Source organism: Ranitomeya variabilis, chromosome 2 (assembly GCF_051348905.1).
Source record: "Ranitomeya variabilis isolate aRanVar5 chromosome 2, aRanVar5.hap1, whole genome shotgun sequence".
NCBI classification, from domain to species: domain Eukaryota; kingdom Metazoa; phylum Chordata; class Amphibia; order Anura; family Dendrobatidae; genus Ranitomeya; species Ranitomeya variabilis.
The window spans coordinates 132,042,327-132,056,369 of NC_135233.1; the positions used below are offsets into that span (position 1 = coordinate 132,042,327).

Genomic DNA, 14,043 nt, shown 5'->3' on the forward strand with positions numbered 1-14,043 from the left:
TTAGAGCACCTTTTATGCCCTGCTACAAACGAGCTAGAAATCTTAGGGATAAACTGGTCAAAGCGGACATTGGCTCTAGCATTAGGATGCCCAAACAATCGTTCTTACAAACCCAGAGACAAGGTGCATTCCCGTGCCTGAGTTGCCTACAATGTAGCAATGTCCAGAGGGGGCCCTCAGTTTTTCACCCTCAGACGGGCAAGGCCATTCTTATTAAAGGTTTCTTCACCTGCGAATCCACACATGTTATTTATATCATCAAATGCCCCTGTGGGCTGGCATATGTGGGTGAAACCACACAGCCAATTAGAGACAGAGTGGCCCAACACAAATCTACAATCCGCTGTAACAAGGCACACCTACCCCTCCCCTACCATTTTTCCAAATATAACCACAATATTTCTCAGCTCCGTTTTCAAGTCCTGGAACAGGTAGACACTCCAAGAAGGGGCCAAAGCCGCGTTAGTTTACTTCTCAAAAGGGAGGCTTACTGGATATACACCCTGCAGACCTTAGAACCAAAGGGACTCAATAGGGACTATGACGTCTCGGCATATCTGTAACAATGTACACGTATGTTGTTATTTTTAATATAGATTTTTAGCACTGGTTTGTAAAATGTGACATTGTAGTCATTTTGGATGCCTCTAACCTGTGTTCTTTTCTGTTTCTTTCAACAGAACCGTTAAACGCACCCCTCGCACGTAACACTGCACACGGTATAGTATGCACTGTATGCCTTTATATAGAGGGTTAACCATTTCTCTATATAATCGGGGTGACCCATACCAGATGGCCTTATGATAGTTTATCCCACATTAGTGTCCCCATCATACAGCCTGTTCATTTCTACATGCTGCAATGCAGCTTTACATTCATTCACTTTGTCCCCCTGAGCGTTCCATGCAAGCGCTGACTGTTCCCTGCGCTTATTCCCCCTGTTAGCCCCATCAGCGCTTCTGCGCATGCGCCGGCCTCTCCGGTCACATGATCCGATGACGTCAGACGTCAGGTGACTCTTCCCTGCGCGCTCTTATACCCGGAAGTGCTGCACTTCTCCTAGCAGCCCCGGGAGCGCCTCCTTGCACAGCAGCGCAGCGTCTTCCCCACCCCTGGCAGCGGCACCATACAGGTAATACCAACATCGGTTCCAGCCCCCCGCCGGCTTGGCCTTCTGTCTATTTTGGCTCTGGTCCCACTAATGTCCTATAACCCTTGCCCATACCTTCTGTCCACAGCGCTCCTCACCCTGCGAGTACCTCGCATTATCACAAGCGCCATATACTGCCGTCCAGTGTTACAGGTATGGCTTCCAGGCCCATGACAGCCTTCTGTGGTACCCCTATAGCTGTCTCATACGGTTCTGTGTATCAACTTTTCATTTACAGACGCTTTGCATTCCCGCTCCTTGGCTACACACGCTGTGTGTGACCCACACACACTACCGGTATTCTCCAGGTAAACCTCCCTGGACCAATTGGCCCTGTATTATATAGCAGCTATCTGGTTTAATGGTGGTCACCCCCGTAGTCATTATGGCATACATCCCACAGGATATCTTGTGTTCTTTCACTGTACAATTCCTTTTTGTTCCTTTTTCCTTTTGTCTTTAATACTCTGATGCGTATTCTCTCTCCTGTTTGCAGGTAGCTCACTGTGCATAGCCCCACACCTACTAGTGGAGGGTAGTCCACTTCCCGTATCCTTTACCTAGGACAGTGTGTTTAATGCTACACCAGACCCACCACCAGGTCACACCCCGATGTTTCCTCATATTACCCGTTCTATGTTACCTGTGCTTATTTTCGTTTCTACTTAGCATAACCTTAACACGTGTACACTCTCCAGCACTTTTTTGAACAGGACTCACGACTCACGCTGATTCAGGCCGGATCCACCTATCCCTGCCATCTGCGCTGCATGTCACTATTTATGTTTGTATGCAGACTGTCATTTTGATTAGTATAGTATGGATCGCATTCCTTGTCATTCGTTTTCTCATATATTATTGTGCAACAGTATTTTCTTTATTCAAAAGCATTTTCTTTTGTCTTTTTTGTATATACATTGCAGCATTTGACAACCATATCTGATGAAGGTCTCAGTTGTCGAGACCGAAAACGTTTATATGTTGAGCTGGATGCACTAAAATAAAAATCTACTTTTTGAACTTTTTCTACAAATTTCTCTTGAGTGCCAAGAATTATTGTATTTGCTACTTACGGGTTGGATCCCCTACTTGAGCACCTCCCAAGAATCCCTGAGTGCCGTGGTCACTACTTTCCATATGCTGTTCCTATGAAGGTCTCCTCTCCTAAATTCAATCCTCGCTTCATCGGTCCTTATAAGATCTTGGAAATCCTTATCCCGGTGTCTTTTCATTTGGATCTCCCAGCATCGTTTGCCATTCATAATGTGTTCCATAGGTCTTTGTTGCGGAGGTATGTGGTACCTGTGGTTCCTTCTGTTGAGCCTCCTGCTCCGGTGCTGGTCGAGGGCGAATTGGAGTACGTGGTGGAGAAGATTTTGGATTCTCGTATCTCTAGACGGAGGCTTCAGTATTTGGTTAAGTGGAAGGGCTATGGTCAGGAGGATAATTCCTGGGTTGTCGCCTCTGATGTTCATGCGGCCGATTTGGTTCGTGCCTTCCACGCGGCTCATCCTCATCGCCCTGGGGGTCTTGATGACGGTTCGGTGACCCCTCCTCAAGGGGGGTGTATGTTGTGAAATTGGATTTTGGGCTCCCCCGGTGGCCACTGGTGGAATTGAACTTGTGTGCATCATCCCCTCTGTTCACCTGTTCCCATCAGGATGTGGGAGTCGCTATTTAACCTTGCTCCTCTGTCACTTCCATGCCGGTCAACATTGTAATCAGAAGCCTTTCTGTGCATGTTCCTGCTACCAGACAACTTCCAGCTAAGTCGGACTTTTGTCCTTGTTTGTTTTTTGCATTTTTGTTCCAGTTCACAGCTGCAGTTTCGTTTCTGTGTCTGGAAAGCTCTTGTGATCTGAAATTGCCACTCTGATGTTATGAGTTAATACTAGAGTCTTAAAGTAATTTCAGGATGGTGTATTGATAGGGTTTTCAGCTGACCATGAAAGTACCCTTTCTGTCTTCCTGCTATCTAGTAAGCGGACCTCGATTTTGCTAGACCTATTTTCATACTACGTTTGTCATTTTCATCTTAAATCACCGCCAATATATGTGGGGGCCTCTGTCTGCCTTTCGGGGAAATTTCTCTAGAGGTGAGCCAGGACTATATTTTCCTCTGCCAGGATTAGTTAGTCCTCCGGCTGGCGCTGGGCGTCTAGGGATAAAACGCAGGCTACGCTACCCGGCTACTGTTAGTTGTGCGGCAGGTTTAGTTCATGGTCAGTTTAAGTTTCCATCCTTCCAAGAGCTAGTTCCTATGTATGCTGGGCTATGTTCTCTTGCCATTGAGAACCATAACAGTTTGACCGGCCCACAAAGGGTTAAATTAATTGGCACTTCAGTTCTGAGTGTGCTTTCAATTGAATCACTTGCAAGTCTGCCTATATTGCAGCCTTCCTCTCTCTCTCTCCTTCTAATCCTGGAATGGCTCTGTGTTCACCTGTTTAAAATGGATATTCAGAGTTTAGCTGCAGGTTTGAATAATCTCACCACGAAAGTTCAAAATTTACAAGATTTTGTTGTTCATGTTCCTATATCTGAACCTAGAATTCCTTTGCCTGAATTTTTCTCGGGGAATAGATCTTGCTTTCAAAATTTCAAAAATAATTGCAAGTTGTTTTTGTCCCTGAAATCTCGCTCTGCTGGAGATCCTGCTCAGCAGGTCAGGATTGTGATTTCCTTGCTCCGGGGCGACCCTCAAGATTGGGCTTTTGCATTGGCTCCAGGGGATCCTGCGTTGCTCAATGTGGATGCGTTTTTTCTGGCCTTGGGGTTGCTTTATGAGGAACCTCATTTAGAGCTTCAGGCGGAAAAAGCCTTGATGTCCCTATCTCAGGGGCAAGATGAAGTTGAAATATACTGCCAAAAATTCCGTAAATGGTCTGTGCTTACTCAGTGGAATGAGTGCGCCCTGGCGGCGAATTTCAGAGAGGGTCTCTCTGATGCCGTTAAGGATGTTATGGTGGGGTTCCCTGTGCCTGCGGGTCTGAATGAGTCCATGACAATGGCTATCCAGATCGATAGACGTCTGCGGGAGGGCAAACCTGTGCACCATTTGGCGGTGTCTACCGAGAAGACGCCAGAGAATATGCAATGTGATAGAATTCTGTCCAGAAGCGAACGGCAGAATTTTAGACAAAAAAATGGGTTGTGCTTTTATTGTGGTGATTCAACTCATGTTATATCAGCATGCTCTAAGCGTACTAAGAAGCTTGATAAGTCAGTTTCAATTGGCACTTTTCAGTCTAAGTTTATTCTATCTGTGACCCTGATTTGTTCTTTATCATCTATTACCGCGGATGCCTATGTCGACTCTGGCGCCGCTTTGAGTCTTATGGATTGGTCCTTTGCCAAACGCTGTGGGTATGATTTAGAGCCTCTTGAAACTCCTATACCTCTGAAGGGGATTGACTCCACCCCATTGGCTAGTAATAAACCACAATACTGGACACAAGTAACTATGCGAATTAATCCGGATCATCAGGAGATTATTCGCTTTCTTGTGCTGTATAATCTACATGATGTGTTGGTGCTTGGATTGCCATGGCTGCAATCTCATAACCCAGTCCTCGACTGGAACGCTATGTCTGTGTTAAGCTGGGGATGTAAGGGGATGCATGGGGACGTACCTTTGGTTTCCATTTCGTCATCTATTCCCTCTGAGATTCCTGAATTCTTGTCTGACTATCGTGACGTTTTTGAAGAACCTAAGCTTGGTTCATTACCTCCGCACCGGGAGTGCGATTGTGCCATAGATTTGATTCCGGGTAGTAAATACCCTAAGGGTCGTTTATTTAATCTGTCTGTGCCTGAACATGCTGCTATGCGAGAATATATAAAGGAGTCCTTGGAAAAGGGACATATTCGTCCTTCGTCATCTCCCTTAGGAGCCGGTTTTTTCTTTGTGTCTAAGAAAGATGGCTCTTTGAGGCCGTGTATTGATTATCGGCTTTTGAATAGAATCACGGTTAAATATCAATATCCGTTGCCACTGCTGACTGATTTGTTTGCTCGCATAAAGGGGGCCAAGTGGTTCTCTAAGATAGATCTCCGTGGGGCGTATAATTTGGTGCGAATTAAGCAGGGGGATGAGTGGAAAACCGCATTTAATACGCCCGAGGGCCACTTTGAGTATTTGGTGATGCCTTTTGGCCTTTCAAATGCCCCTTCAGTCTTTCAGTCCTTTATGCATGACATTTTCCGTGATTATTTGGATAAATTTATGATCGTGTATCTGGATGATATTCTGATTTTTTCGGATGACTGGGACTCTCATGTCCAGCAGGTTAGGAGGGTTTTTCAGGTTTTGCGGTCTAATTCCTTGTGTGTGAAGGGTTCTAAGTGCGTTTTTGGGGTTCAAAAGATTTCCTTCTTGGGATACATTTTTTCCCCCTCTTCCATCGAGATGGATCCTGTCAAGGTTCGGGCTATTTGTGATTGGACGCAACCCTCTTCTCTTAAGAGTCTTCAGAAATTTTTGGGCTTTGCTAACTTTTATCGTCGATTTATTGCTGGTTTTTCTGATGTTGTTAAACCATTGACTGATTTGACTAAGAAGGGTGCTGATGTTGCTGATTGGTCCCTTGCTGCTGTGGAGGCCTTTCGGGAGCTTAAGCGCCGCTTTTCTTCCGCCCCTGTGTTGCGTCAGCCTGATGTTGCTCTTCCTTTTCAGGTTGAGGTCGACGCTTCTGAAATCGGAGCTGGGGCGGTTTTGTCGCAAAGAAGTTCCGACTGCTCCGTGATGAAACCTTGTGCTTTTTTTTCTCGTAAATTTTCGCCCGCCGAGCGGAATTATGATATTGGGAATCGGGAGCTTTTGGCCATGAAGTGGGCTTTTGAGGAGTGGCGTCATTGGCTTGAGGGGGCTAGACATCAGGTGGTGGTATTGACCGACCACAAAAATTTAATTTATCTTGAGTCCGCCAGACGCCTGAATCCTAGACAGGCGCGCTGGTCGTTGTTTTTCTCTCGGTTTAATTTTGTGGTGTCATACCTACCGGGTTCTAAGAATGTTAAGGCGGATGCCCTTTCTAGGAGTTTTGAGCCTGACTCCCCTGGTAATTCTGAACCTACAGGTATCCTTAAGGATGGAGTGATATTGTCTGCCGTTTCTCCAGACCTGCGGCGGGCCTTGCAGGATTTTCAGGCGGATAGACCTGATCGTTGCCCACCTGGTAGACTGTTTGTTCCTGATGATTGGACCAGTAAAGTCATTTCTGAGGTTCATTCTTCTGCGTTGGCAGGTCATCCTGGAATCTTTGGTACCAGGGATTTGGTGGCAAGGTCCTTCTGGTGGCCTTCCCTGTCACGAGATGTACGAGGCTTTGTGCAGTCTTGTGACGTTTGTGCTCGGGCCAAGCCTTGTTGTTCTCGGGCTAGTGGATTGTTGTTGCCCTTGCCTATCCCGAAGAGGCCTTGGACGCACATCTCGATGGATTTTATTTCGGATCTTCCTGTTTCTCAGAAGATGTCTGTCATCTGGGTGGTGTGTGACCGTTTCTCTAAGATGGTCCATTTGGTTCCCCTGCCTAAGTTGCCTTCTTCTTCCGAGTTGGTTCCTCTGTTTTTTCAAAATGTGGTTCGTTTGCATGGTATTCCGGAGAATATCGTTTCTGACAGAGGAACCCAATTCGTGTCTAGATTTTGGCGGGCATTCTGTGCTAGGATGGGCATAGATTTGTCTTTCTCGTCTGCTTTCCATCCTCAGACTAATGGCCAGACCGAGCGGACGAATCAGACTTTGGAGACATATTTGAGGTGTTTTGTGTCTGCAGATCAGGATGATTGGGTTGCTTTTTTGCCTTTAGCGGAGTTTGCCCTCAATAATCGGGCCAGCTCTGCCACCTTGGTGTCTCCTTTTTTCTGTAATTCGGGGTTTCATCCTCGATTTTCCTCCGGTCAGGTGGAATCTTCGGATTGTCCTGGAGTGGATGCTGTGGTGGAGAGGTTGCATCAGATTTGGGGGCAGGTGGTGGACAATTTGAAGTTGTCCCAGGAGAAGACTCAGCTTTTTGCCAACCGCCGGCGTCGGGTTGGTCCTCGGCTTTGTGTCGGGGACTTGGTGTGGTTGTCTTCTCGTTTTGTCCCTATGAGGGTTTCTTCTCCTAAGTTTAAGCCTCGGTTCATCGGCCCGTACAAGATATTGGAGATTCTTAACCCTGTGTCCTTCCGTTTGGACCTCCCTGCATCTTTTTCTATTCATAATGTTTTTCATCGGTCATTGTTGCGCAGGTATGAGGTACCGGTTGTGCCTTCCGTTGAGCCTCCTGCTCCGGTGTTGGTTGAGGGCGAGTTGGAGTACGTTGTGGAAAAAATCTTGGACTCCCGTGTTTCCAGACGGAAACTCCAGTATCTGGTCAAAAGGAAGGGATACGGTCAGGAGGATAATTCTTGGGTGACTGCCTCTGATGTTCATGCCTCCGATCTGGTCCGTGCCTTTCATAGGGCTCATCCTGATCGCCCTGGTGGTTCTGGTGAGGGTTCGGTGCCCCCTCCTTGAGGGGGGGGTACTGTTGTGAAATTGGATTTTGGGCTCCCCCAGTGGCCACTGGTGGAATTGAACTTGTGTGCATCATCCCCTCTGTTCACCTGTTCCCATCAGGATGTGGGAGTCGCTATTTAACCTTGCTCCTCTGTCACTTCCATGCCGGTCAACATTGTAATCAGAAGCCTTTCTGTGCATGTTCCTGCTACCAGACAACTTCCAGCTAAGTCGGACTTTTGTCCTTGTTTGTTTTTTGCATTTTTGTTCCAGTTCACAGCTGCAGTTTCGTTTCTGTGTCTGGAAAGCTCTTGTGATCTGAAATTGCCACTCTGATGTTATGAGTTAATACTAGAGTCTTAAAGTAATTTCAGGATGGTGTATTGATAGGGTTTTCAGCTGACCATGAAAGTACCCTTTCTGTCTTCCTGCTATCTAGTAAGCGGACCTCGATTTTGCTAGACCTATTTTCATACTACGTTTGTCATTTTCATCTTAAATCACCGCCAATATATGTGGGGGCCTCTGTCTGCCTTTCGGGGAAATTTCTCTAGAGGTGAGCCAGGACTATATTTTCCTCTGCCAGGATTAGTTAGTCCTCCGGCCGGCGCTGGGCGTCTAGGGATAAAACGCAGGCTACGCTACCCGGCTACTGTTAGTTGTGCGGCAGGTTTAGTTCATGGTCAGTTTAAGTTTCCATCCTTCCAAGAGCTAGTTCCTATGTATGCTGGGCTATGTTCTCTTGCCATTGAGAACCATAACAGGTGTACTGTTGTGAATTCTATTTTTGGGCTCCCTCTAGTGGTCACAAGCGGTACTGTGTAGTGTTGTCTTTCTGCAGGTTGGCTGCATCAGCTGGTTCGTTATCCTTGGTTGGTTTCCTATTTAGCTCACCTGGAGACTCAGTTCCTTGCCTGCTATCAATGTATTCAGTGCTCTTCAGATTCCTTGTGTCTACCTTGCTCCCAGTCTCTCCAAGACAAGCTAAGTTTTTGTTTGATCATTTTTTGATTATCAGTGTTCATTATGTTTTTTGTCCAGCTCGCTAAAATGTGATTTCCTCGCTTGCTGGTTGCTCTAGGGGACTGAGTTTCTCCCCCCACACCGTTAGTTGGTGTGGGGGTTCTTGAAATCTCAGAGTGGATATTTTGTAAGGGTTTTTTACTGACCGCGTAGATTCTCTTTTCTATTTTCTGCTATCTAGTATTAGTGGGCCTCATTTGCTGAATCTGCTTTCACCCCTGTGTATGTGCCTTCCTCTTACCTCACCGTTATTATCTGTTGGGGGCTTCTATATCTTTGGGGATTATTTCTCTGGAGGCAAGAGAGGTCTTTCTTTCTCTCTAGGGGTAGTTAGTTCCTCAGGCTGGCTCGAGATGTCTAGGATTTTTAGGCACGTTCACCGGCTACTTCTAGTGTGTTGGATAGGTTCAGATTTGCGGTCAGTCCAGTTTGCCACCTCCCTAGAGCTTGTCCTATGTTTGTTACTTAGCTGGAGTAATTTGTGATCCTCAACCACTAAGGATCATAACAGCCGGGCACGTCTAGTCGGAATGTGGTCAGAGGTATACAAATCACATGCTTGTGCTGACATGACCGTCCACCAGCAAGGGAGAATCCTAAAAGTGTGCAGTGCATTAGTTGTGAGAATTCAGAATCCTGCGATGTCAGGATTCAGCTCTGCAGGTTCCAGTCGCCGTCACATGGACACTTCACTCACATGCGACTTTCATACTTATGGTCCTGTGACAACGAGCTTCTCTTCCTGCGTCTCTCAGTTTTTCACTGAACATTGAGAGCATTAGGAAGAGAAGCTCGTGGGTACATGACTAAGTGTGAAAATCGCATACGTCCTTGGGGGGGGGGCACCAAAATGAATTCTTGCCCCGGGTGCCAGAAACCCTAGATACGCCTCTGATAGATTATATTTGAAATTTTATCAGAAACTGGAACTTTTTCTCTTTTTCCTACACTGCTAACACGAGTGGTCGGCTCGTGGTTCCATACATGCTGGATCTCTACTTACTTCAATGGTATTACCTTTCTTCCTTTTGTCTGTTCCATCATACTGCAGCCTGACCAGCTGTCCCCTCACCAACTATATCCTTACCCATCCCTTGCAGACTGTGAGCCCTCACAGGCAGGGTCTTCTCTCCTCCTGTACCAGTCGATGACTCATTTTATTCAGGATTATTGTAATTGTTTTCTACTATGTATACCCCTTTTCACATGCAAAGTGCCATGGAATAAACAATGCTATAATAATAAATAATATTATTAATAATAGAGATACAGACAAATAAGTAAAATGCAAATATAATATTGCCAGAAGCATTAAAATTAATAATGTTGGAATAAAATTATGATGTTAATTTGCATGGTTATACTATTTTAAGGGCTCACAAATAAGAGGCAGGGTATGCTTATATGTAAAAGTTTCCCCAAACCTACCCTGCATGATAATTCATGTGAAGCAAGTGAAAATGTACAGTACCTATGGGTGACGATAAGGGGAGGGAGGAAGAATAATAAAATACTGATAGGCTTCAAGTATATCCTCGTAAAGCAAATAGATGAGGTATCAAATCAAGGAGAAGTAATTATTACAGGAGACTTCAACTGGACTGGACAAGGGTAATGTCATAGGTGATGTTTGTCTGGACTTTCTTAAGGCATTTAATACAGTACCACAGGTACTTAAAATAAGAGCACTGAAGTACTGAAAATATATGTAATTGATTACTGGCTCAATAAATAGTAAGAGAGGTTGGTTAATAACGGAACACACTCTGACTGGATCAGTTAACATTAGGATTCTACAGGAATCAGTGGTTTGTATTAACTTTTGGGATTGCTGTTTCCAGTAGATGGCACTAGAGTTAAAGTCTTCTTCCTCTATGTAGAGGTATTTTGGATATCCTGCACCATCAGCAACATTACTTGATGGAAGTTTGGTTTGCACACAGCAAATGACTGGGAATGTATACCTGTTTACTAAATACACAATATGTGTGGCTAACTGGTAGTGCAACAGTTAAGGGGGAGGAATACTGTTAGTACAACAAGCAAAAGAGCAATCGCAATCCTGGGTCCACCGTGAAGGGATGTAAAACTGCAGCTAATGTGTACAATGGCAGAAAACACAGCGAGCGATTGCTAGCTTGCACTGAGTTAAAACGTCCTCAAGTGACCAGCACACGAAGCTGTGTCATTCGCACACTGAAACAAAATATATCCTTTGCTATAGAGCTGTGTCACTTGCACACAGTAACAAAGCAGATATGTTGCTAGATACGATCCCTGTTAACCTCATGGGGTAAGTAGCAAACAGTGGTCACGCAGTCAGCATAAGCACTCAACCAACTCCTCTCCAGAGGTGCTGGAATTCTAATGGCTAGATGCCAGTGCTGAATCCATACAGACAAACTCCTCTATGGAGGTGCCGGAATTTTAATGGCTTACCGCCGACCCTGAGCAGGTTGACAAAGACCACACTGTTGCAATGTCTCATTCACACATAGAAAGAGGTTGACACTAGCTCGCCCAGCCCAGCTAGACCAATTTCCTAATAAACTCCTCGCCTGATTTTATTTGACATACTCCGACATAGCCTTAGTCTCCGGAAGGGACAAAGGGTAGACATGCCTGTGAGGAGAGGAGACTCGGCCCCTGAAATTAGGTCTATGGGGCAGTCATAAGGGCTATGAGGGGGTAGAGTCTCTCCAGCCTTTTCAGAAAACACGTCCGCCAATTGCCAGTAGTGCTTATGAAGAGAAGTTAGATCTACTGTGACCTCAGATGACCCAATGGAAACTTGGGCCTCATGACAGTGTCCATTACATGAATTACCCAGACTCAGTATGTACCCTGTTGCCCAATCGATTCAGGGAGAATGATGACATTACCAGGGTAGACCCAAAAGTACTTCATCTATGCCCTCAGAGAGCACCATAAACGAGATGTTCTCCTGATGTTCAGGAGGCACCTTAAGGGTAAGAGGTATCTTCTGATGCATTATTTGATTGGGGTGTGTGGACCCATTTACCATGCGAATGGATACAGTGCTATAGAGACTGACCAAGGGAATGGCGTGCCACAAAGCAAAGGCAGAAGACACAAAATTGCCCTCAGCTCCAGAATCCACACAGGCCTCTGCAGAGAGGGTCAACCCATAGAATAGGGATACCTTAAAGGTTATCTTGGAGTACATATCTGCCATGTCTAAAGAACCTCCCCCAACAGCTGCAGGATGCGGTTGTCTCTCAGAATGTCTGTGTCACTTATCGACGTAGTGTCCAGCCTGCTTGCAAGCAAAACTGTTTGGTTGGAGACATACAGGATGGGATTTAAATTTCAGCAAAGATACCTCCATGGATACCACAGGTTCGCTAGTCTGAGCTGGAGATTTCAAAAGATAGGAAAAATTTTGAGCTAGCCTTTGCTTACACTGAGTTCACTCCAATCTTCGCTCGGCAAAAGATCCATGCGAGTCGATACCATTATTAAATCCTCCAGGGTGGTAGGAATTACCCTAGTGGCCAGTGCATCCTTTACACGGTCAGCAAGGCCCCTCCAAAATATGGGAATAAGAACCGTATCCGACCACTCCAGCTCGGTTGCTATCCAGTCCGAAACTGGATGGCGAATTGGCTGACCATGGAATAACCCTGAGCCAAGAGTTGGAGCGCGGCATCATGGGTAACCTGGGGCCCAAGAAAGACCTGTTTCAGAGTGCCTGGAAAATGAGAGGTGCTCTGAACCACTTGGTCCTTGCATTCCCACAGTGGCATAGCCCACTCCAAAGCTCTGTCCGTTAACAAGGATGCCACAAATCCTACTGTTGCTCACTCAGATGAGAAATGTGAGGCCAGTAACTCCAGCTGAATCGAGCACTGGTTCATGAATCCCCTGCAAGCCTTGCTATCCCCTGAGAACTTCTCAGGTAGAGGGAGACATAAGAGAGATGGAGCAGAATCCACAGCGGAACCCCTAGCTATGGCTTCACTTGCTGCTTGCACCGCTACTGTGGATAGATCCAGAGCTGAAGTTGCCCGCTCAAGTGTGGACAACCTGCGGAATATACCAATGCAGAGACTGCTCATCTGGCATTGCTAGCCAGACCCTGGCGCTAGTGTAATGTTATGGTTGGTGATTGCACTAAATAAATTTAATAAAGAAGTGCAATTGCAACCCTTGGTCCAATGGCGGAACACACAGATAGAGATTGCTAGCTTGCAGTAAGTTAAAATGTCACTTAGTGAACAGCACAGGAAGCTGACACACAGAAAACAGAATAGATACTCTGCTATAGAGCTGTGTCACTCGCACACAGTAATGAAGTCAGTGCTCTGCAATAGAGCTGTGTCCCTCGCACACAGTAACAAAGTAGATACTCAGCAATAGAGCTGTGTCACTTGCACAAAGTAATGAAGTAGATATAATGCTAGATATGATCCCTGTTAACCTCACAGGAATGAAGCCCACTAATGGGTTAAGTAGCAAACAGTGGTTACACAGTTAGCAAAAAGTACTCTATCAGGACCTGCCAGGCGACCACTCACCAGGAGCCTGAGCAGTCCGAGCTGTGGGAAGTCGGAGTCACAGATTCCCCAGGATGGACAGCGGCTCCCATGCTGTCCAGGAACTGAGGGCAGTGACAGTGTTCCCCACAGTGTAGGCAGAGCAGCCGGGAGAGAGAGAGTAGAATGCAGGAACAGGACCTGCGATTAAATGACCACAGGTCACAAGGAATGGGGGCGGGGCCTAGCGCAAAGCTGCCGGAGGAGACAGCAGAAAGCACAGCAAAATCTCGAGGTTCGGAGGGGAATAGTAACAACGAGACACCAGGGAGGGAAGGGCACCATTGAAGAATAGTCAAGGCAAGCCGGGGTCAGGGAAGCCGGGTCAGACGAGGAAGTACCAAATCAGAAGACAAGTAGCAAAAACCCTAGGACACAGCCGAAGTCAGAAACCAGGGAAGCAGATGAGGTACAGAATCAGTAGGCAAAATCACAACGGGGAACAAACTAGGTCAAAACCAACCATACAGAAGAGGACTCAGGCACTAAGGCACAGGCACACAGGGCTCGACGCACTCGGCCGAGGGCAAAAGTATAACCGACAACGCCTAGACCCTTAAAGAGGCTATAAAAAGCCTAGCTGAAACCAAAGGGAGGCTCCCAAGATTAACCCCAGCAGCTCCAGACCTAAGCATCCCATTACACAACCAACTCCTCTCCAGAGGTGCGGCAATTCTAACAGCTTACTGCCGACCTCGAGCATATGCTGATAAAGACCACACTGTTGCAATGACTCATTCACACATGGAAAGAGGTTGACAATAGCGCACCCACGTGTGCCTCTGAGACCCTTTTATATGTTCAGTTCATGTCCAGTCAGACAGGACCTT

The 14,043-nt window shown here is 46.3% G+C and overlaps 1 long non-coding RNA gene across 1 annotated transcript; it reads left to right on the forward strand.

Moving 5' to 3' along the window:
* The first annotated feature begins 676 nt into the window (after positions 1–676).
* On the forward strand, positions 677–2,051 carry LOC143809183 (uncharacterized). Its single transcript, XR_013222123.1, has 3 exons — positions 677–719; positions 1,647–1,699; positions 1,849–2,051. It is a non-coding gene; the product is annotated as an uncharacterized LOC143809183 (long non-coding RNA).
* The last annotated feature ends 11,992 nt before the right edge of the window (positions 2,052–14,043 follow it).